Source organism: Diorhabda carinulata, chromosome 1, assembly GCF_026250575.1.
Source record: "Diorhabda carinulata isolate Delta chromosome 1, icDioCari1.1, whole genome shotgun sequence".
In the NCBI taxonomy this organism is placed as follows: domain Eukaryota; kingdom Metazoa; phylum Arthropoda; class Insecta; order Coleoptera; family Chrysomelidae; genus Diorhabda; species Diorhabda carinulata.
Window position 1 is genome coordinate 7,955,318 of NC_079460.1, and position 26,599 is coordinate 7,981,916.

Consider the following 26,599-nt stretch of genomic DNA (forward strand, 5'->3'; position numbering starts at 1 on the left):
CTAGAAGTGTTATTCTGAATGCTACTTTGCTACTTTGCGACGGAATGTAGTTCAGTCTTAGAATAGCATTGAGAATGAGAGTAATGAATTTCATACCTACATCTGGCAGCTCTTTGCCCAATCTCCATTAGGTTGTCGAATAGGCGGGTTTGATTTGGTGAGCTGGTCAAGCTTTTTATTAGCTTTCCATAAAGATTTTTCATTTATTTCGTTTGGACTGGATATTTCCAAATTGTTGACGTTTCTGATTAGATCCTTCAGTTCTTTAGTTAGTTCATTTAAGTTACGTTTGCTTTCAGGTGATTTGGTATTTTTCCAACGTCGTCTAAACTTCCTCTTTACAGAGTTTTTTGTCGAACTGCGGTGGTAGGTCTTTGATTATATTGACTTGTTGCTGTTCAGGAGTTGCTCCCGACACTGCCTCATATATAACTTCAGGTCTTTAATCTTACCTCTGAAAATATCAATAAAGTCTGGGATTTTATTTTGTTTCTGTTGGCGCTGTAAGTCTGGAGGTCCACTGAGTATAGAAAATCGATGAAGTGCCTCAATTATCTCATATTTCGTCGTTAAATGGCCAAATAAGGCGAATCAACATATGCCTCTCTCCTGGCGGGTAAAAATACTATAAAATTGGAATTTATGTTTCATCACTTGTTACTATTTAAAAAAACTACAATTTCCATTATTATTCAAAAATTCTAACGTTTCCCGCGCAATTCTTATTGGCTTTTCCTTTTGGAAATCGTTAAGTATTTCTGACTCATGAAGATGATCACGTAAAATGGAATGACTGTTACGGATCCAACATAAAGAGTTGCCCCAATTGTTTTATGGGTGCATTTGGAATATTTCTTTTCCATAGCAACTGAGGAACATGTCCTTCCAACATGTGTCTTATCACTAAATGATATCTATCCTCTCGGTATACCAGCGATACACAATTGCTCGTGAAGGACTTTATCACCAAATACGCATTGCAATGTTCAAGATATTGTTACTCACACACACACTTTAATATCATCGTAGATCATAGCGCGCACATGTTCTCTTGAAGTATTCATATATTTCGTTGGTAAATTTGTTACTAGCTTTAACTCAATAGTATCAATGGTGCTAGCATAGGGAAAGGGACTTGATCGCGCGTTTTTAGTTATTATACGCTAAGCGTATGTAACTGTAATAAATATTGAACTGTGAAAGGGATTTGTTTGCTCTTATCCAATGGTCAATTCGAATTAAAAGATTGATCTAAAAGTAGTTTTCACGGACCAGATTTCCATTGGAACTAGGAATGTACTAATATAAGATGTATAGGCAATAGTTTTAACTTTATTATTTCTCCCCACTTTACCACACTCATATTTTCTACGATAAAATGTATTTTGTAAAAAATGAGTTGATAAACGATTTGGGTAATTATATTGCTAATTTATCCTAATCGTCTTGTAATGCAACGGCAAACCAGATGAATATAAATACACCTCTTAGATGAATACATCTTTTATGGGATTTACTAGATCAGTGTGGGTTGTCTAATCTGTCTTTGCATAATAGAACGATTCCTTTTACAGTATCATTTGCTTGTTTAAGGCGTAGTTCGTTAATAAAATAAGTCAATGAAAACTTATGTGGTACTCTGTCATTCACTCCTAAATTATTTTAAATTTCAAAACTGTAATATTTGTTTTCAGTATTGTCCTGAATATTTTTCGTATTTAAATTTAAATAAATAATGATAAATAGCTCATGATACAAAAATATTTTCAAGGAAAGTTATTCTCAGAATCAATACACATCTATTCCATTGAATTATGTAGGTTGCAGATATCTAGTTCTTCCATTTTTTTTCGGTCCATAATTGTTTTGTGGTTGAACATTGTGTGGTCTTTTATATTAAATTTGAAGCAGCACATTTCACAAACTTCCTAATTCGTTTATTTTTTTTGTTCTTCTGCTTTTTTGGTAAATGAATAAAATATTTTTGCTTTATAAAAATAATAATATCGGCAGATGCCAAACAACTCCAAAACGACTTATTAAGCTATTAATGGAATATCCAATCCCCTTCTTTTGGTGGAAGTACCAAGCGACTGGATCTTAGAAACCAATTTATATATCACGTCCCATTTCCCTATAGCTTTTGGTGTGATTTGTCGCTATTAAGGAACACCGGTACTAGTAATTTCTCATTTGAATTACTTAATTTATCTCATTGTAATTTGGAAGAAATATGTCTAGAAGGTGGCACAAATGCCAAAATAATCGACACAAAAAATTCTTTGGATATAATTTAACACAACGCACAACGGAGAAAAGCGTCAAAAAGAAGGCTCAAAAAATTTATTAGAGGAACATCCTCGCTGTCTAAGTCAGTATTCCATTTTTCTGTTTTAAATCCAGGTGGGAAACCCATTACCCGAAAAAAGTTGTAGATACAAAAGTCTGGTTGCCTCTTATTTCATTAGCATTTATTATTATGTATCATCTAGCATTTTTATAAAAATACACAAAAAAGTGGGTTTGTCGGGAAAAGTGATTCAGCTCGAGAATGTAATTACCTTTTAAATTGTATGTATACCATTTTGCTTTTTATTCAAATTGGGAAGGCAAGAAGTGAAAAATTTAGAATAATAATTAGAGCTTAAAATATAATGAATGACAAAAATTCTTCTAAAAATGTTCAAAGTTATTTTTTAGAGAAATAGGTCATTTGAATTTCGTTTTGTTTTAAAAAATGACGCATGACTTCTTTTCGAATAATTCATTCATAAAAGTTTTGAGTAAAATCGACTAATATAATATTTGTAATATATTAACTGAATTAACAAAAAAAAATGAATGTATATGTGTTCGTGCAAAATATGTAAATTAAATCACGTTGCATTACGATAAATTGTTATTTCAATTAAAAACATATCGAGTACCGATTTGAAGTTGAAAGCTCGCATATTTTCATTTCGTAACTTTAAGGTTTCAATAGCCAAGGCATGTAATAAGATAATTATATATGAAATATTAACTATTGTGACCTCGTAACCGACTCAAATTTTTAACATGATATTCTTAGCATATGGTTTCAGGTGTCATAATTTTAATTGCTATTGAATAACCTCTAAAAAACTTTTTTTAAATGGTTACAATTATTTACGCTCAGATTTTATTATGATCAACCTTAAAAAATTTGTGATTTCCTATTGCAATGGCGCTGTGAAGTAAATATGTTGAATATGTAGTATTAAATGGGTGATTCCGTTCTAACTGTGATTTTTTGTATTCAAAATTTCAAGATTTTAAAATTTAACTTTTCTAACTTTTTTATGCATATTATTCATCTATTTTACTGTAAAAATAAAACTCTAAGAGGAATTTACTACAACTTCAAAGTATCACGAGCAAGACACAAATGTCGGATTTTGAGTTCCACGGTACTGACTCATTTATCCACGGTACTGACATGGTAACTTAAGATATTAAACAACAAGTGCATCAATTTTCCTCAGTTTGATCATAAACATTAGAATTTATAAGGTAATTAGTTTAAATCATTTGTTACGACAAAAAAAATTAATAATTTATCGGTAAATTCTAGGAATGGACATGACACGGTACTGACATGGTAACTTAAGATATTAAACAACAAGTGCATCAATTTTCCTCAGTTTGATCATAAACATTAGAATTTATAAGGTAATTAGTTTAAATCATTTGTTACGACAAAAAAAATTAATAATTTATCGGTAAATTCTAGGAATGGACATGACACGGTACTGACATTCAAGTGATGTAGTATAAGTTTTCTTTAAGTGGCAAGTTATATTGTATAAAAATAATGTTTAAATATCTTAAGAATTATTCAATTAACACAAAATTTTTATTAATTGATTATTAATGACTAGTACAAAAAAACAATACAGGACATTGAATATCACAGTTAGAACGGAATCACCCAAATAAATATAATTGTTAGTTCATTGTGTAAAACAATTAAAGACGTCTTTCATTGATAAAAAAGTTCGGTACTTCTTAGATAAAACGAGTTGAATATATATATATATATATATATATATATATATATATATATATATATATATATATATATATATATATATCTTAAGTCTGAAACAATTCTACTTCATTTATAACCAGCAATTACAGATTACCTCAAGATTATTTACTTAACGTTTAGTTTATTTTCACAGTACTTATGAAACAATGGTTTGTAACTGTAAAGAGTTACAAAATTAAATTAAACAAAACATCTTAATAATAAATTATGTGCAGTACTGAATAATGTATTATCTACACATTATTGTATAACTTGATAGATTGTAAAAAAGAACAGATATTAATTGGGAACTATGCTGATATATTCTTGAAGCAATCGTTTTTTAAACTCTTTCAATATGAAAATTGAATACAATTTTCTAATCTGTGCTTAAAACACTGGCCTCGACAATGCCAAAATTATTTTACAGTTATCGTATGAATAAGTTATGTCTAAGTGTAATTTAGTTTTCTTATAACTAACTCATAGTTTTTTTTATTACCAATATAGTCAGGTATTTATTATTTAAACTTACAGTTAAGTGTTATGAGTGATATTAAGACCTAGTGACAAGGCAGTGAATATTATTTGATTAATGTTGTATTAGATTTTACTGTTTTATTTGAGCTGATCTAACTGCAGTATTATGTCCAAAAATCCAACTGAAATTTGTCTTTCTGCATGTACTTCATATCGGCAGCAAATGAGACAAAAAGAATGTGTTTAAACATTATGGCAAGATTTTTCTGAAAGGTAAATTCAACATCTATAAATTATGCCATTTTGAATACTCTTTTTCAATAACTTGATTCGCAAATTTTTTTGTATTTGCTTTGTTATGGAGAATCGCCTCTGTAATAATCTGTTTTTCATATATACGACTAGAAATAAAACGCCACTATTAAATCGAGGTTAGTTCGATGAGCTAACCGACAACATAAATTATAATTTCCCTTCAAATGTATTCCAGAAGAGTTTCTTGACAATATTTATCTATCAGACTAAAAAAACGGTTGGCAGGATAATCAATTACGTGAAGAGGAATTCTTATAAGAATAAAAATGGGTACATTAAACTTTCTCTTTAAAATAGTTTGAGTATTAGTTTAGACAATCAATTCATAAATAAACAAAAAAACTTCTGCGATATAAACTTTGTTTTTCTATTGAAATAATAAAATTAGCCATTGCCATTCAAGAATATCCTCTTTATCTTTTTTTCTCTTTCTCTTTTGGAAGATTCCATATTTTCTCAATTAATGTAATCGAGGGGAAATCAGGGCATGGGTTGACAATTAAAATCTAATTTTATAAAATGACACTATGAAATGGAAAAAATGTTAGTAAGGGCCACAAATACAAATTCCAAATGTTTCTCTCAGTTCGAAAATTAATTTTCGTTACATATAATAAATTTAAAAGTCAACTTTAATAAGTTATTGTTCTAAAATTATATTTATATAGAAAAAACCATGTTATATAATGAAAATATTTGAATTGTTTTTAACCCATCACAATTATCCATAATTCGTCTCAATTAGATATTCAAGATAATAAAATAATAGACAATTAGAAATTTGATTAATATATTATATATAATAAGTAGCTTTGATAAGATCAAGTTAAATTTGACTCGACTGATGTATTTTTAAGCAGGTAACTTTGTATGAAATATCACTTTCACGCTGTATAATTTAGCGGAGAGACGGGTAAAACCGGTAAGAAATTCAAATCTAGGCACCAACAAATTGATGACTGATATACTATAACAATGAAAATTGTGTTATTCAATAAGAGACATCGTAATATCAATAAATCTTTCGTCTACCGAGAGTTTCACAAATTCGGCTTGACTCAGGTTTCCTTAGTTTAATTTCATCTAATTCGAATCACTCTTTTCCTTTGGTACTTAGTATATTCGATTTGATAAGTACATATACTAATTTAATATATGAATGTTTTGAGGTGCACATAGGTCTGATAGCTAAAATAATTCTACGTATTTGTGACAGAAGTATTATAAAAAGGTGCAAAAGTTGTTGAATAACAAGAAATCATCTGTATGACTAAATTGTCCATAGAAAAATTGTCATAGAACAAATTTTTCTTTGCCTTTTATTTACTACAAATGAAAAATCATTATAGCAATAGCTTGCCTAATCTGTTTTCACATGAATTTTGCTACCCAAATGAGCCGTATAGTATCCGTATTTATCACATATCTGTGAAGTTGTTTTTGGCGAGTCTCACATTCATGAGTATTCATCGACCCATTTAATAAATCCAGACACCAACTGAACGACTTCGGAAATCGGAATCTTCTATCTGAACCGGCCTATATTGTGTTGCATCTAGTATGTTTATTGGTATTATGATGTGGATGATATTAATGTCTGACTGAAGAAGATATTAAATGAGAAAAACATTGGAAGAATTATTTTCGCATTTCTCATACAGTTTTTTAAACTTGGCATTTGACGGAAAATTGAGAATTCTAATTTCACATATCGGTCCGCTAAGTATTGTACCGTAAATAGCTTTATAAAAACATTTAATCATCCAAAGCTATTGTGAATGCAAAACAACCGCTATCGTTATAATACATATTTTGCTGATCTATAATTCTTCACAAAACAGAACATATAAAGCAGTAACTAACAATATTTAATTTGAAAAATTTTCTCAGTGAAAGGAACAGTAAATTTTGGATGAAACTCTGCTACATTATTTTGGCTTTACCTATTTGCGAAACGATTACTGCAAACGAATTATATAGTACATATTGCAATATATTCATTTTAAAAGTTGTAATGACAATTTAAGTACTAAAAAAGTGACTGTGATTGCTTGCTTCACCGGAAATCGTTCTGGCGAGAGTTTATTAGTTAGTCATATATTATTTTATATATAACAATCTCTTTACTCATGGCCAATATTCATGTTTACGATCCAGTTCACTTGTCCGACCCACCCAAACCAGTTCGAAGCTGGTAATTAATATTACATGCGTATAAAATCCAATGAAATTAAACATAAACTGTAACTGTTCTACGAAATAATTTTGAATTTAGCCGATTGGTAGCTATTTCATTTCTTTGACGAAAGCATGTCCTTTATTTGCTTCTATGGATAGTATGCTAATAAAAAATAGTATTCATATCTAGACCGCTAATAACCATATTGATTTTCGAATCTACTGATTATGGTATGTCTCCTGTTGAAGCCAAGAAATAGAAAAGATTACGCCAAAATTGGTACACATTCTTCTAACCCTACTGCTGAATATCAAATTACATAAGTTGTATCCACTTCGATACATTTTTCAGTGAACTCTAACATCTGAACACATAATATAATTTAAATACATATTTCAGAGCATCCGTCATAATAAAATTTATCAACTCTCTATTTTCGGCAATGTAGATCACTTTTGTCGTCATTATTTATTTATTTATTCATTCACTCTGTATGTTGAACAGGTATACATACATTGCTTAAAAAAAAGATCAAAATTCGGTTGTGTTTTGTGATGTAATTAATTAATTATTGTCTACTTTCTCGACGGATTATTTATTGATGTATTGATTTAAGTAACATGACAGGTGCACGCTTAAGGACAGGACATTGTAAAAGTTTTTATATTCGAAAATACTATGACCGTTATTTGAATATATTAAAAATAGTTGTCAAAGCTATGTATCTCAAATAGATCATGAGTTTCGTTTAGTACTGTATTCTCATTTTTTTATAAAAATTTACACGAGTAAATTAATAAAACTTTTATCTTCTTCTTATTGTTGAAATAATATTGACTCTAGTTTGATTTTTTGTAATTCCGGAGGAAAACGAGAAAAACCCATTTCTATATTTTCGTATATAGAATGATGGAATGATTTGTTATTACAAAATGATTTTTTTTCGTTTTACGAATGTCTACGTATTCTGTTACACCGACAATTATCTATGTTTTGCGTTTGAATTTCCTTACATAGGGAAGCAATATTGCGGGTGTGGCTCGCTACATTGATAGTTAAGTTAGCTAGCCACTTTCTGGAATATTGCTTCCCTATGTAAAGAAATTTAAACGCAAAGCATAGATAATTGTCGCTTCAATTGCCATTCAAGAACATACGAATCCCGATGTCGGGGCATGCTGATATATGGGGAGAAACAGGGAGAAGGCATGATAAAAATGAGGAAGACATTGTTTCTGCCGTATCTTCCACTACATATATGAAAAGTTACATGCAAAGCAAGAACTAGCGAACTGAAAAGGCAGCAATATTTCTGGTGGTAGCCCGCTATCGTGTAATCCAAGTTAGCGCGCTACCCCATTATTTTTAAAAGGAATTAAATTTTGGGAATTTCATGTCAAAAAACGGCAGTTTTTTTATCTTGTCTGTATTTATTGTCTTATGAGTTGGCCCGCTAACTTAACAGACCTATTAAGCGCTCTAATTTTAAAAAACCAGGACTATTTTGATATCCTTTCTATTTATTTTCAATTTTTTTTTTACAATATTTTCGCATAAGAGAATCTGATTAGAAGTTCTATGATTGTAGTTATAATAGGAATAAGTTTGTTCAAATTATATCTTTCTCATTGCTTAGAACTTTATTTGAATATAAATATTCCAATTTTTGTTATACTAGTATTCTTTAATAATAAAATTTGTGGTTTTTATATATAAATATATAATAATAATAATAAAATAGAAAAATGTCAGCTTAGAGTCATGAAGTAGAAGTTAAGGGTGTAAATATTAAACACAGAAATGCATTATAAATTCAAAAAATCTGCTACCTCACTCACACATCATTAATAAGAACTAACAAACTGACGGACATTTTCTTTTCAACAAAATTCAATTTTCTAGTAAGCAGATAACACTTGATTCAAAATACATTTAAATTTCCAACTCGTGAATGAATCACTGGGGTTTACTAATGAATATTACACGCTAAATGAGAATGGAATATTTTGAGTTGAGAGAAAAACTGAATATTTATGAATCTTACGTGACTGTGAAATTCAATTTTTCCGGTATTTCCGTAACCATCTGTAAAAATGTCTAGGGATAGTCAGAAAATTACAATAAAGTAATATATATATATATATATATATATATATATATATATATATATATATATAAATAAATAAATATTATCAATAAAGCAAGTTCAATGGAAAATATTTCAGAAATAATGAATCATGAATCTGTTATCGAAATATATAGGCTAACAAAAAACAAAGAAATGAAAAACTAGGTACCGGGAACCAGTGCACTAGTCTTAACAAAAAAAAATATTAAGAGCTGAAAAACTGAAGTGAACAAGTGATTACAGAGTTTCAATCCCTCTCAATTTTCGCCAGATCAGCAGGATTAATTGCATTATGTGATTTACAAATAAAAACATGGATATATAAGTTACAAATTTTGTCGGTCATCTGACTAACACAACTTTCTACTACACTACACGTATATCTTATCGAATAAATACAGCAACTATTTTAAAACCGATTGCGATACGATAGTTAGGTAAAGCAACCATTGTTTGTGTAAACGTATCGCGGGTTTTTTTACTGAACTAGAAATCAAAAACCCAATTCTCCAAACTTCTCTTGACTTCGTTAAACATCGGGTATTTATATCAAATGTCAGTACTACACTCTAAAATAAAAAAATTAGTCACCCTCTTTATGTATGGTTCTGATTTTGTTATATGAAGTCATCGTGACTGGTTCATATTCAAGAGCAGCAGTGAGGGCATCTACTAAGGTTTTCGGATGGGTTAATCTAAGCGTCCTCCGCATATCATAGTCACGCAGGCCATCAATGGATGCCTGGACACCCAAACATTTTATAATGTTCTCTGGTGCTGATGAATAAGCGAATCCGACAAATCGGTGAATGTCTACCTCGTTTTATTGGATCGTTTCGTCACGCTTCTGGTACAGGTGTTCAAGATGTTTGTGACCATATCGCATGTCCTCTTCTTCAGCTGTTCGAAGTCATCAGTCTTCAAGAGATATCGTGCAATGATCAAGTTCACGGCTTTTTCTTTATCGGACCAATTATTGACTCTAGCGGCAAGACGTCTTACCGTCACTTTTCTTACCGGACGTTTCCAACTCTTGATTCCTCAGTCCGGCTTTTAGTTTCGTCACTGTCAGCATACCAAGTATGTTAACCATGTTTATGTCACTATTTATTTACAATACCCCACACCTGACACCAATGTAATGTTTTTCTTATGTATTTACACTCTTTCTATTCGTGGGGTGAATTTATAAACACTGTATTTTACGTTCTTAATTTTCACACTACACTCAATTAACTTAATTAACTAACTTGTATAATTTATTTAAATTAATCGGTTACTTTTCTATTTCATACCGTTCACTGTGACTATTTACTATAAACTAAGTCACTAAATAAAACTCGTTTATATACCCAAAAAGACATTCTCAAAAGTTTTAGAAATTAAATAAACAAAAAAATAACAAGACTTGCCTAGAAATTAGTTCAAAAGAAACAATGTAAATAAATTGAGTTTCACTACAACCGGACAAGACTGGTTCCAGAATCCATTTGTTCATTACACTATGAATGAGCATCTCAAGCTTGGTATTAAAGACAATTACTCACTACTTTATTCCGTATCAAGTCTATCTTAAGCAACTGAGAACATGAAAGAATAAAGAAATTCGGAAATACGTTGTACGGAAAGTACATGTTAGTCACATAGACAAAACAAAGGTCCATACAACCATAGAAGTAAACAAGACAAACTTACAGTTTTAGCTGTCTAAGAATAACGATTAAAAATATTAGAAAATGAAGCTGACATAAATCATATTGTAGGAAACGCAAAGAAGTTGACCTACATATTCAACAAAAGTATTGTAGACTTGGTACTTGGAAAGAAATATGAATATGAGTTAATTTTCTATTGAATTCTGAAAAAATCAATTAATCGTGTAATTACAAATGAGGAATTTTACAGATATATTGCTATTAGGCCATTGGTTACTGGAACTATTATGGAATATTTTTGTGAGTAATAACAACTATCATCACACTAATTTATTCCCAAAAATTTCTGTAGCTTTTCCGGCAGCATTTTATTTAATTAGTAATTTTCACCAATATCGATTTTAAAGTCGTCTTTCAACCCTATGACTGCTCGCGTCGTGAAGTCAGCAGTAAACTAAACTTATAAACCGAAAAAAGTCTTTTTAAAACAATTATTTTACTTATGTAGGCAGCAATAAATTATTAGTTCATGTGCTTCTCACTGCAATTGTCTCATAATGCGGTCACGAGCGGCACACTGCTAGATTAGTTAAAAGTTAGCAGTGTTCTCATTTTTGGTCCACCTGTAACAGCACCAAATTTCTGTTTTCAGCACTTAATAAGCACTAAGTTTTGATCTATAAAACGAGTGATTCTGTCGATTTAACCTTTTTAGCTTTACAGACATAACTAAACCTATTGTTACTATTTACTTTACTATTCGCAAACTGTTGATAGTTTTGAAGAAAAGCACCGAGAATAATACCCAAGCTGTAATCGGCAGTTGAGTGAAGAGGAAGATAACTGTAAATTAACAGGAAGATATTATTATTACATGTTACAAACACTGAGGACCAGCTTGTAATAAAAAGCGTGTTAATAAGCAAGCAACTACAAATAATGAAAGAGCAGACATGGTTTATTTGAATAATCAATCATATTTTATGTGACGCACCTAGTAGCTTTGTGAATACAAGCATAATTCAAATTCATCTTGAGATATTGCGTCGACCTGTAGAAAATTCGTAATGGATGACTATTTTAATTTCTTTTTCATCAGGTACATTATAATCGAGGACATATACGTTTAAATTCAAAGTTTTATATACACGTTACTTTTATTCTCGAGTCATTGAATTGATTTTATTGGTATCTGAAATAGAAATAAGTATGTAATTACACAATTAATTCGTATGAAAGGATAAATCTTATTTCTTTTCTTGTGGACATCTGATTACCCAAACAAATTGAATTCTAAATTAATTATAAATCATTTTGAACGCTTCGAAAAATAACAATTCATAATTTTCATCAATTCCATATTAATAACTGACCATCCAGTATTTTTTCAATTGGCAGCTATTTTACATACCTCCCTGTCAGTTGTAACTATTACAGCAAATTGGTTTTCCAATAGCTGAGTCATGGATTATTTTCTTATAATCATTACTCAATCATTTTACATCAAAATGCTCAATACGTTGATTTATACTTTTTTATTATACCGTACATAATTTAATAATAAAAGACATATCACTGTCACAATTTTACAGTAATTTGCAGTTGTAGAAAGTACTTAGATAATGTATTATGGATAACAACCACAGTGCGGTACTACTATAGTTTATTTCAGCAAGGTATAGTGTAATAAAATCTCATTAGGTATGCCAAGGGATCACAGAGTGACCAAACGAATATTTAAGCCTCATAGTTTGGCATTGATTTCATTGTAAATTTCTTTCTCTTTATCAAGTCCAGGTAGTACCACCCGGGTTGGAGTGGATATATGGGTTTAGCCATATATTTGTTATCCATTCACAAACATCGAAAATAGTGTGCCAAAGTCGTGCTGGGAGAATATTCGTAAAAAGGAAAGAATTTTGTTTTAACAGAATAAAAATTAGCCATTATGTACATAATATTAAGTACAATTATTTTTTATTGAACATTATACAGAAATTAAATTATAAAATATGATAATATTTTTTGACATCTGAGGAACTGTCATCTCCTCTTGACGTTATAATTAACGGGTCGACGGTCATGTCGATCAAGTAGTCAAGATCCCACATTTTCTCCTCTTCTTTAATGACATGCCGGACTGATTTTCGCCAGTTCTCTGGTGTCACCTCTTTAATGGCTAGATCGAACAGTAGCTTAACGTCTTTCATTTTGAATGTCGTGTTGTGTCTTGCTACAAATCCTTTCACTTGCGCCCATATAAGTTCTATAGGATTTAGTTCGCAATGATATGGTGGTGTGCGCTGCACAGTTACACTATGTTTTTGTAAATTTGCTATAGCTAACAGTTCTTTTTTTATCAAAATAGTCTTCAAAAACATCCGAATACATGTCCTCGTGATAATCTCCCGTATGGCACGACTGAAAGGTTAGCAAACCTTCTTTTAAAAATCCCTCTTCGCTTCCAATATGGACGATTATTAGTCTTTTCCCTTCATCTGAAGGCATCTTAATACCCACTGGCAGGCCTTCCATGAAAGCTTTGCGAGCACTGGTTATATTTTTGTCTTGCTACATTTTTGGTACTGTATAACCTTTATTAATCCACGTCTCTTCAAGGTAAAAGATTTTCTTCTGCTCTGTTCTGTACTGTTTAAAACTAATTGAGTATTTTCGTTGCCAGCAAACAATTTCATCGCTTTCCAGTAAAAGTGCTTTACGGTTATGCTTTTCCCAGGCAAAATCCATATTACTCAAAGTGGTTCATAAAAATTTTTTAGTTATCAACGGAATACTGTCATCCTGGCCAAGCTCCATTGAAATGGTATAGGGTGGGTATTTTTTTTTTTAATAAAAAGGGTGAACTTTTCTTCGAATTACACTTTTGGTGTCTTCATCAAGGACTTTTACTGGTCTGCCTGGACTTTTCTTGGGAGGTTCCACTTGGCCTGCTATCTTTCTCCCACGCAATAATTTAAAAACGGTGAACTTTCCAACTCCAGTCATTCGGGAACATCTGTCGACAGTTTCTTGTACAGTAAATTTCGGGTAATCGTATTAGTTTTCTATTCACTGATAGTGGAGAATTATTGGAACATCTTTTCGTTGGTGTAAATGTCGCCATTTTATTACTAATCTTATAATACTGTGAACACTGTTTACGGCTTAACAGCAAATGATGATACATTAAACTAAACAAATATACTTAAGACCTACGCCTATGGCTGACACCGAAATTGAACTGAACTGGACGGAATTCCCCATTTTATTACTCTATACATTTATGAAATAGACTATGGTTATAATTTTTTTCAAAATTATACAAACGTAGTCATTTTTACTTTTAAATTATAATAAGTTTTTTTTATAAATAAATAACTTATTTTTGGAGAAAAACCGATTTTACTATAATCAAAGGAAGTACGTTCTTAATATAAAATAATAACCATTATATGCATTCGTTTGTATTCTAATATGGTGTTTTATTGACTTAAACTCTTTCCCTTTCAGTATTAACCAAGTTGTTAAATATCTACCTTTTTGTTTCTTTTTACTGTCTCTTTCACTCTTATAACAATGTTATCGTCTATTATCATTCTTTCGAAACAATTGTTGATTTTATACATTACTTACTTTTCATTTTCTTATTTAATTTTTACTCTATTCCTGTCATTTTCATTTCAATGGCTTGCAAGGGGCATTCATTTTTCTTTGTTGTCTCAATATTATTTCTGAGTTTCGCATTATTTTTTTTTAGTTTGATCGGATTAAAGATATTCTTTTTCCAATATCAATGCTTATAATTTTAAATTCAAGTTTATATTTCCATATTCCGATATATTACTTTCCAACTATACATACCTTGTTTCTTCATAATTTTATCTTATTCGTCCTTTTAAATATTGATTTATAATTTGTTTTGTTCTTAGCATGATTCTTTAGTGTTTACTCTATTACTTATCTACATAAATGAAGATTATTATCTATATGTTTAGTCTCTTGTATTACTTCATTTTTAAATCTGATTACCTACTGCTTCATATAATCTCTTATATGACTGTAGATGTCTTACATTTTTTGTTCTTTGCTATAACAGGTGGATTCACAAAAAACTCAATTCTACAAGAATTTTTGAGGATATTGTCCGAAACTGAAGTACCAAATTTATTGTTGTGGTAGACATTCAAAGACGTTAAAAGGACATAATACACAAACATTTTGATCGCAATTACTTTGTTTAAGTTTTCGTATGGTCACAAAGTCTAAATCAGACAATAGTATTGAATATTCTTCAGTTTTATTAGTTCATCATATTTTTCTGCCTTTTTTAATGTAAAGGTGCATTTATTCTGATAGGTACATTGCATGCTTTTATTCCACTTAATTGATAACTTACTAAAAATGAGCAAACAGATGTCTATACCTAAATAAAAAGTGACAACATCAATTCGTTTGTTGACTATACTTCTAATCCCAAACTTACGTAATTTATTATTTTGTGGTTTCAAATTAAAGAAATAGATTTACTATTTATCTCGAATGCAATAGTAGAATTTAAAAGAAGCAAAACAACTTATTTTGTAATTTTAGGATTTTTACGGTGATGTCGATAGCAATTGTTGAACGAATTCATTACCCTTAATCTGCAAATTTGTTGCAATAAGAATGATCAATCCTCTTCATACTCTTGCACTGCAATTTGTAGAAAATATATTACTAGTATAACAAACTAAACAAGAAATTCGTCCGATACATTATCGTTATAAAAAAACATTCGAATTCGAATATCAAAGGTGAAGTTGATCTGAGTTATTCATAATATTTTAATATAATTTGAAATATTGGTATTGTTTGATTTTATACATCAATGTGTTTGATAATATATGAGTACAAATTTTTATTGCGAAGCTGTGATTGAAGGTACCTCATAAAAACGATTGAGTCCGCTTCTGTTAACATGGAACTGTTTACACGATCGTTTCTACTATTATTGATCCCAGCAAGAATAACAATTGGTTCAATAACCATTAGAAAATCTTATTGGCATTTTATTTTGAATTCGCATTGTTTGTAATAATGCTGGAAGTCTTCTGTCAGCTCTTGAAAGACGCGTGCCGCTTTTTATTTCACAGTTTCAACTGACTCTAATTTTTCAATACAGATTACGCGCTTCTAAACAGATAGAAATCATATGGCACAATGTGGCGTTATACTGAGATGCCGTACTTTGCTAAAAATCACTTGACAGATAATAGCGGAATAATTACTAATTTGGCACACAATTTCTACATGGTGGAATTGGCATATAAAATTTGCTGGGTAAATACCTACAGTTTCCCCATTCACACTAATACTTAATGGACGGTCAGAATCATCTGTAACGTCTCCTTGATTATGATTATTTCCAGTCTTGTTACCCATTTCGATGCCCTATTATGCTTATCAAGTGCGAAGTTAACTTTGTGTACTTGTTTTTCCCTAGTTTAACGACTCATGTTGTCTGATTGCAGAAAATATTCTGTTGACAGGTGGAATTTCTTTATTAAAATAAAAATAAAATGATGTACTGCGTGTTTTGTAGTCACCTCATCAAATTCAACAAATTTTTGTTCTCGTAAAAGTGTCCTACAATTATATAAATAGTGGATGTTCATAAATGTTTTCTATGTATTTTTATCATCCCTACTTTATTGGCTTTGTGGTTTTCTCTGTTGATATAAGTATTCAACTTCTATTAGATATAATTATTGCCTTTATTTCTTCAATATTTTATAAAAAAACTGAAACTCAAAAAAAAAAAAATACAAACAAATATCAGAATATGAAACAATCGTAAACCAAACAGTACCTACCTTTCGTAGCTTGTAACATAAACTAAAAATTGCGTTCAGTCCGTCGCTGGCGCTTAAATAAAATGTAGAGATGTATCTGATTAATTTCATTTGTAGTTTGTTAGACTATAGTTCATTCTCCTGTGTAGTTTTTGCTCATTGTAAAGAACCTCCGATTACTGCTTGAATAAAATGGGTTAAATACCTTTTTAAAGTACCGATGCAATGACGTGAGTAGACAAATTTATGTACTATATATGAAAGGTTATCGCTTTAATGATGACGGATTGAATAAGCAGAAGTATCTTCATTTGTTTACAGCTAAATCCAGGGAAATTGTGTTCTGATTTATAGGATATCAGCAAATTTAATAAAGTAGTATAAAAAGCTACACGCAACGCACATATAATTAAAAACAGTAAAAGAATAATATGAATAAATTCACACCTTTCTAAGTAATATCTTGAATAATATATGTAATTACTGATCACACTGTTTATTACCTATCCACCGAAAACTGCGGTGTCTGAAGACTCCCAATTACAGAAATTTCAACTTGGTAACTAGTTTGAAGCTATAATTTAATCACTATTCAATGTGAGCAGCTAAACTCCTCTTCTTAATTCTTATTAGATATATTTTACTCGTTCATAACTAAATAAAGATTTTGCTCTCAGAAATTCTTCAGTCATATCATGTACTCCTTTCATTATCCATAAATGACTCTTCTAAGTATTATTTGTGGAAAACAGACTCGCTCAATTCAATTCTGAAACATCTAGTTCGTTTCTTTTTAAGGTTTCTTGTCCATTTATTAAAATTTTTGATTTATTATATCAAGAGGTGTAGTCAAAATTGGGCTTTCAATTTATGAAATTTTCTAACCTATTTCTCTATTCCATATTTTTATTATCATTTGTTCTTTGACGTAGGTGTGTTTTGCACTTTTCGATAAGAGAACCAATGTCCTATTACCTAATTAACCTTCACTGAAAGTACCTTATAAGAAAGCTAACGCTTTTTAAAAATAATGTTTGCTCAGCATATTTCAACAAATCGTTACAGACAAACTTCGAGCTCATTTACCATAAACCTGTGTTTTTGATTGCCGTTCAACGAGTAAACTTAATTTAAATTGGAAATTCAAGAAAATTTAAATGAAAAATTTGTTGTTACGGTTTAAAGGCCATTTCTTACAAAAAATGACTTACTCAATAATAATGAAAGTGTTGAGTTGAAATGAGAACCATAATAATGCTTTCCCAACTTGAGAAACGAATATGAATTCTGTATTATAAATAATGGTGGATATCTCAAGCAATGTTTAGTGGATATCCTTCATTTCTATGCAATCACACTTACTTGCATTTATTACGTATAAATCATATTTGTTTGTATTTCATTGTGTGAAATTTTTTGAGATAAATTTAGTTGATTTCGGGCTACTTTTGTATGAGACATTTTTATATGTCAGTAATAAGGTAAATGGACAATAACTTATAGTGAGGTACCCAGTAAAATAAGTTGCAATATTCTTTTGAACAAAAATAAACTTCAGAAGATACGGACATTATGAGAAAGATTAATCGTTGCCAAAACAAAACTATTTTAGAACCTATGCGATTTTTAATTTTTTTAAGAAAATGAATTATAGTTAGCCTCAATAAAACAAGTGATCTGATAATTGAAAACTTGTAAAATTTCAACTATTTTGGCTTCCAATGATATTTTTATATATTTTATAATACTCTCACTTCAGTCTTTAACATTTTCACAAACTATTAATTCAAATGCTATGCCTGAACAGTTTTATATTCAATTTCATCCGAATTGTTTTCCGATAAATATTCAATCTATGATTATATTCCATTCCATATGTTCATTCAAACAATAAGAAAAATTTTTCAAATTAGGTTAGAGAAAGTCAGAGAATTGAAATATGGTGACTTACGATTAGGATTACAAGGTATTTTGCTAGGTATTTAAGGAATGCCGTCTTCCCCACTTGGGTTTACATTTGTCCTTCTATTTATTATTATTGATTTACTATACAAAAGAACATAAATATTTGAGTGTTGATTAGGTTGTTTACAATTTATGTATTTACCAAAATTGCGTAATTTATCAGTTATATTAATTCAAATGAAATATGGAATATTTACAAATCATGGTTTCATTCAGAATTATAATTATTCAAATATTTGTATATACTTTACTGTCTCATAGTAAAAGAAGAGTGCAACACTTCGTTTTTCTTTAGTTCTTTCTGTATCTGTTCCTTTTGTTGGCCAAGATGCGTGACTACATATATTTATTCGTGAAAATAGCCACTTTAAACATTGATTTAACAGTTTTTAAAAACTTTGGTGATCAATTAAAAGATAGATTTAAAACAATTTTTCGGTTTCACAGAAATTTTCATTCATTACGTTTTGGTTTATGTATATAAATCTTGTTCTATTATTCCAACAGAAAAGGACACGTTTTCACCTTTCTAATATTTAACTAGGACACATGTCCTACAGTTGCGATTAAAATAATGCTTAATGAGCAAACTATTAGATACCTAGAGAGAAAGAGTTGCGGTGATGACATAATTTATATGTTCCACCATTTGAAGTAAGTGAAGATTATGTAATTGTTTTTCGTTCAATTAAAAATTTAAAATTAGTTTTATACCACCTATAGCGAATAAATGTTGAAGATAAACAAGTAAAATTAAAAGACGTCAAGAACCTCACCTGTAGATTAAACAAAATAATCTTTTCGTGATGCGTTATTAGAAAAAACATTACACATAGCTTACAGTCATCGCTGACATTAAAAAGCACTATTAACGCAATTCATACTCATCTTCGTTTTAAATGGCATTAAATATTGGAATATCATGACTTAGTAGTCCCTTTATTTTCCTCATTGCCTATGAATGTATAAAATGTATAAAAACGTTTAGCGAACATTGGCCGAGGCTTCTTTGCTTGCTTATTATAATTTCACAATAATGAAAGGATAATAGTACCCATCCAATACCATCTATAAGATTATATATATATATATATATATATATATATATATATATATATATATATATATATATATATATATATCTTTTTGATGGGTAGGTTGATCAACTTCATTGTCTATAGTTCATGGTCACTTTTAATAAGTAATTTGTCACGGCAATTTTCAGAAAAAAAATGTAGCAAACTCTTTTTCGTTGCGAAACTGTTCCATTTAAAATTACAAATATGGTTCGAGAAACGAGTTAATTGAATGATCGACGTTCTTATTAATTCAAAATTCACTATATCTCAGACGGAAAACATATTAATTATTCCGTCTTGAATATTGAAATAGTGTAGTAGCCATCAAAATTAAGATATTTTGATTGAACCGCGACATGAATCCATTAAGCAGATTCAAAATATGTACTGCATACATCACAGCAACATGATTTCAGAGGAAAATGGTAATCAGGAAAGCCTTACGCCGAGTAATAATGGAAAAAATAGAAGCATTTTCTTACAAAAATGTAACATATAGTGTCAATATGATATTATCTCTTAATTGAAAACGTCAAATTTCTTCACCGTAAGAATTTTAATACTTTTTGTATCAATTTGCTAAGCAGAAGTCCCATTATTTCATATGACGAATAAAATTTTTCTCAGCAGCAAGTAGCTTCGTTCCGATAGTAACAAAAAAGCTTTTTTTACGGTTATAATTATGTTTAAACTGTTTTGTTCACCTTGTATATTGTTGCACAATTTATCTTAATGCAGTCTCTGTAACAACTACATCTAGTGCAATTTTTAGTTTAATTGCAACTCACTTTTTATTATGGTCATTAGTTTTTTTTTATTTAACAGATAATTAGTGGTTAATTAGACCGTTTTTACGTGGTACACACGCCCACGTCACTTTTTATATCTGTACATTATTAGGCTATAAAAATTTTCTCTGCTCTAACGAAGAAAATAGTAACTGTTCTATTAACTTTACTGTTCAGAAGATGTATAGATGATAACTATAAATCCATCAGCTAAGAATAAAGCTTTGAATTATTGTTCTTCCGTTTTTATCTTGAGGCTGTGATTCAAAAATACAGAATAATATTCTCGTGGTTTATACTTGTATACTCATATACATATATTATTTTAAAGGAGCTATAACATAAATATTCCATTTGAAAGTTCATTTTTGTGGGAGAAAACCAACCAAGTAATATGTGCAATATATTTTAAAATATTCAAAGCGAGCTTTAAATCTGAAACGATTCAGTTGGAGGCTTGCACGGTTTTTGTAGAACTAAAACAAGATCTACTGTAAGTTGGAAAAAAGTTTAACCAAAACGGTGACTTTGAAGATTTATTAAAATCATAGCATAGAAAAACTGAATCGAGTGAAAATGAATCTGAAGATATTTCCAAGGAACATCAGTGATTAAAATTTCACAAGCTATTACTTACAAAGGGAATTTAGTTCAAGAATTGGGATTTCGATAAAAATGAATAGTTTGCTGAGATTCAATTTGAAATAACAAAGTTCATTATATTCATTAGAAAACAAAAGGTCCGACGATATAAACATCACTCTAATATTAGTCATATACAAATCTTCTAAAAATGTATAAGAAATATACAAGCCGTTTCCCAATAATTGGAGGGTTTCATACTTAAATTCATTGCATCGCCTTCAAAGAAGATTTCCTTCTTAATAATACACTTATGTCAACGAAGACTCCATTCGACTCAACATTTCTCAATATGATCAGGAAACCTCCTATAGATTGAAAATATATGCCTTGATCGTTTCAGGAAAATACGGAAGTTTTGTTGAGGTTGACCAACAATTAATTCTCTTTTTAAGTGTATTGAACCAATTTATTTTTGAAAACCCGATACACATATACTCACCCACGCCCATCTCAATTAAGAAGTATTTATAAATATGAAAAAAATTGTATAAAATAAAGGAATTAAATATGAAAATTAATCCATTGACTATCTAAACCTAGGCGGAAGACGTATTTTTACATTTGAAGTTAAATAGAAAAAAAAGTATCCTGAACTATCTCTATTTTTTAACTGTTATGAAAAATAGTATATGTTTCATGGTCAATACTTATCATTGCTAAGTTCCAGATCTAGTGATAAAATCAGTACGAATCAATTTTTTGGTGTCATAAAAATAACTCAATATTAATAGACTAGACGGTTCTATTATATTTTTTAATGTGCTTGGGGTGTGAAGGACCAAATTCAAAATAATGGACTGTGTGGATTTTGAAAGTGCGAAATTATGTTATGATTAACTAGTGATTTATAGACATAACATAATAAAGTGAACACATAAACCTAATTATGTTTAATGACTTCTCTAGGAGGTATATAAATATCAATGAATGGAAACTATATGATTTAATATACCATTAAATAAGTTTTATTTCTGTTTAGATCATTTCTCATTAATTTTAGCAAAAATTAAAAAGCAAAACATTACTTTGGGATACTTACAGCTATTATTTAGTGATAGCTATTTCGCACTTACGAAATAACTTATAATTGCGTCATCAAAAATATAAACAATTATTTATTGTAACAATAATGTAGCTTTGGAAAAATATATGTGATCTATATGAGAATATTAACATCATGAAATTAGAATGAGCTATGGTGCATTATCAAGGGATTTTTTTGATATAAATGATTACTATAAAATCTAAGATTATAGCTCGTTCAAAAATAGAATAAGAAATAGAATAATTTATAGAGTGATCTATATAATTGCTTTATTTTCCAATACCAAATTGTCATGATGAAATCGACCAATCTCACTTAAGTTCAGAACAATGAATGACCTATTACAATTGAAGCGATTATTTGTATATCAACCTACATTTATTTTGCTAAAAAATCTAGGTAGGAGGTAGAGTCGGAGAACGATTTAACATTCAACGCCCACGGCTTGTTTGTTGATTGTTTATTAATCACATATTTTTTTTTTATCTGCTCTCGTTCAGTTCTTAAAATGACTCACACAATTCATTCAACGCCAATGTTTGATAAATTCTATAACCATTTTGAAAACTTACCTCCTAATATGAAAAATGTATTTTAATTAGTGGCCATTAAAGTATTAATAAAATATTATTGAATGTTATTGAATGACAAGTGGATTTTAGTTTCATTACCCATGAAAAGTGGTGAATAAACTACTAGTACTTTTCTAGATAATTATAGTGTTAGATAAATAACTATAGTTACAATTAGAAATGTTGGTATGGCCAATGTTTATTTCATAATATCATATTATTATCATTTTTTAAACATTATTTATTATAAGGTAAGTCCATGACTCTTTTATAAATACGCCTCTTAATTGAACAAGCAACGCTAGTCCTTCCAAGAAGCATCTGTTATTTGACTCTTATCATAATTTGAACTATCTGCATCATTAAGTATGTGATAGACAGCCATAGGTAACAGACTATTTCGTCATTTGAGAAGACGAAAAAGTGAATGCATAATTTTTGCGAGAAAAACTCACCCGAACCAAAGCTAAACTTCATAAATATTGAGAACTCTACATCAATTTCAATGATAAAAAATTGGTTTACTGAATTTCGTTGAGGTTGTACAAAAATGGAAGATGCCGTTGTAGATTGTAGAATCCTCATTTTTTCAATTTTAAATGATCCACTCAAATTTTTGGTAAAACATAAAGTCGTGGTAAATATTATGCTAATTAACTGGTCGACTTAATAAGGATTTAGAAAAATCGACCGCATCGACAATCTGGCGGTGACTAATGTGCAGTTTCCAACACAAAAATTCGCCTAGTACTACATATTTCTTGTTTTCAAATCTGAACAAATTCAACGACAATCATGAAATGATCTTAAAAAAAATATCCCAATAACCTCGATCCGTATTTTTTGGAAGGGATAAAAATATTCAAAAAATATCGGGCAATATGTATACAGCTCAAAGGAGTTGAAAAAACTTTTTTATCCAAAAAGTTATGCTTCATTCCAAAAGTTATGGACTCATTAACCCGCCTTTATAATATTTTTTTTATTACGAAAGTTTTCACAGCTGCAGTTCTCACGAAACTTGATTTACGTATATTATATAATTTACTGTATATTAACTAAATATTTTGAATCATTGCCATTTCAAATTTCTGAAACCCGTTGACTTTTTTCAATAATATCACCATTACCAGAAACAAAACAACATATCTGCAATTAGATTCCATTTTCAGTTTTTGTAATCGTGATGTTTTCAACCTGTTTTATCTTAAAAATAGAATACATTTCTGAATTTGGTATTTAAATTCTTTAATAAGATTGCTTTTTATTCTAATTGTATCATAGAAATGACAAAAAAATTTTCTGTTTGAATGTTATTTGTAATTCCAAAGTTATCTAAAATGTTTGCTATTCGCCATTCAATTCTAAGGAGGAAAATTCTTATAAATTCATCTTTAATAAATCTTGTCGATGAGTTATAAGGTCCTGAATGTTTTCATTATTTTAATAGAAGTAATAACTTTGTGTGAAGATAAGCAAGAAAATATTATATTATGCTATTGGAAAAGTCACGCGTCATGAGAGAGTTGGCAAAAAAGACAGTTTTGTTTCGAGCAAAGGAAGATTCACATGGAGTGTTGTAGGGATAAAGGGAAAATATAAATTGAAAGTAAAGATATATGTTTTCAAAATAGACCTCTTATTCAGACGAATTTACTCAAGTGACTTAGGCAGTCATGGGTGCAGTTCAAGAACTTCGACAAATCATTTACAAAACAAAAATCTAAAAATAAAATCTCTTAGGAAATTTAACACGATAAAAAAGAGTGAAGGCAGAAATAAAGACAAGACTTTATTTGAAACAGAATTATATAAGATTCACAATTTACCATTTAAAGAGATCCATTCACCTCCAGAGGAAAAAAATGTATCAGATTAGAATGATAATAAACTTTTTTATCATATTTTGAGTCATTACTCACGCTATCATGGAATTTAAATTTCACCGTGAAAATTTTTGAAATTTTACACAACCTTTTAACAAAGTTATTGTTGTAATGTTATATGTATTGATGCTTTTTTGTAATTATACTACAGATAATTAAATGAGTAAAAAGTAAAAACTTGGAATTAGCTTTTCATATTTTGTTATAGAAAAAATGATTTAGAAAAGGTTCTAGTAAAATTCGTAAACTTTCTAACAATTTACATGGTAGAATACGATTTTAAATTCCACTACAGCACAGGCAATGACAACAATTTAAATAAAATCTGAAATAATTTTTTATATTCGTATACCGGGAACTTATGTACCGACTGCTTCTAATATTCCATAAGGATTTATTTATACGGCAGTTTGTTGTGCTTCTAATAATTATAAGCCATTAAACAAAAGTTATGTTACCTGACCATGTTACAAACGAATTTTGCACAAGAACTAGGTGGAAGGTATTAACTTTGTATAAGTCTGTAGTTGACTTTAATTATTGTGTAACAACAGTACTTCAATTTTCAATGATTTTAATTAGTTTTTTTACACGGGAAAGACAGCATTAGTTTCATTGTAATAATAAATTACACTAAGTTGTAAAATGACAAAAAATTAATTTTAATGTGATTTGATTAGAGTAATAGTGGAGAACTGTTTCTCCCGTGAAGAAATTATTCGTTTCACTACATGAACCACGAGTATATTCATTAATTTAAATATAAATTTAAAATATCTACGTTACAAAAAATGAATCGAATTTCATTTTATGAAATTTTATAACCTTATTTTATTTTATAATAGGTACAGCTAAATACAAAATTGTATGTTGATAATTGAAAAATTTTCATAAAAATAATTCTCAGCAGTATCGGAAACGAAATAACCTAACCTAACTTTTTTATTTTTATGATCAAAAAATATGTTAACTTATAAAAAGAAAGTAGATAAATATCGTGAAATTTGGGATAATCTCCTCCAAAATAATGTCTTACCAACATTGCTCTTAACGTTGAATGTATCACTGGACGCATTTCTGTAGGGCTGTAAAACAGAAGCTACTTGGTGCTAAATCTGGGGAGTATGAATTAAGGAAGACATTTAGAGGCCAAAATTTATTTTCTTTATTTTCATGAATTAGAGGACGTTCATTGTTTTTACCTGACTCATTTTCACTTTTAAATTGTTCATAATACTTGTAAATAATTACTTCATTATGTCTATAGATCGATTTTAAGATTTCATAAACTTCTTTGGTCCTGTTTTCAACTCAAGTCAAAACGGCAACAAATATTTTGCGACTTGGCCAAAAACCGTTACTAATTGAACTAGATGGCTTATATTAATTCACTGTATCAAAGTAATACGTTCTATTATATTGTACCATAAGTTAACCATACTTCAGACTACTCTCTACGGTTCAAGTGCTTGTTCTCTGCTTTCATACTTCCATAATGGTAACCGATTTAATACAAAAAAAGAAGTGGTAGTAAAGACAAAAGCGTCCTTTGCGTAACTTTGGGATGGTGTGAGAGCTCGCTGGACTAAGTGTGTACAGTTAAAAAGAACATATTTGCATATTGTGATGTTTTTCGAGAAACAACAGTTTAATATTAAACGAAATTGACACATATGGAATGAAGTCAATCCAAAACCGATCCAACAGACTCCACTACTTTCTGGAAAATGGAAAGTATAGTTTTCAATGCCGTGTATTGACATTTCAAATTAAAATTTTTTTAATCCCAATTTTTTGTGATATTTGTTACAATTTCCTCCGGGCTTGAAATACTTATTAGAACAACAACCTAGTTTTATCGATTCGGGAATTCATCAAGGCAGCGTTATTAGATTCTGTGTTTCCTATTTACACCAGACTTCCCCAACCAAAAAAACATTGTCACCAGTAAAAAATATATAAATACAAGTATAACGTAAAAGT

The 26,599-nt window shown here is 29.6% G+C and overlaps 1 protein-coding gene across 4 annotated transcripts in view; it reads left to right on the forward strand.

Annotated features, from left to right (window-relative positions):
• The window catches only part of LOC130892018 (semaphorin-1A-like), a 224,698-nt gene that overhangs the window by 183,881 nt on the left and 14,218 nt on the right, over positions 1–26,599 (forward strand). The gene's annotated exons all lie outside the window — the stretch shown is intronic.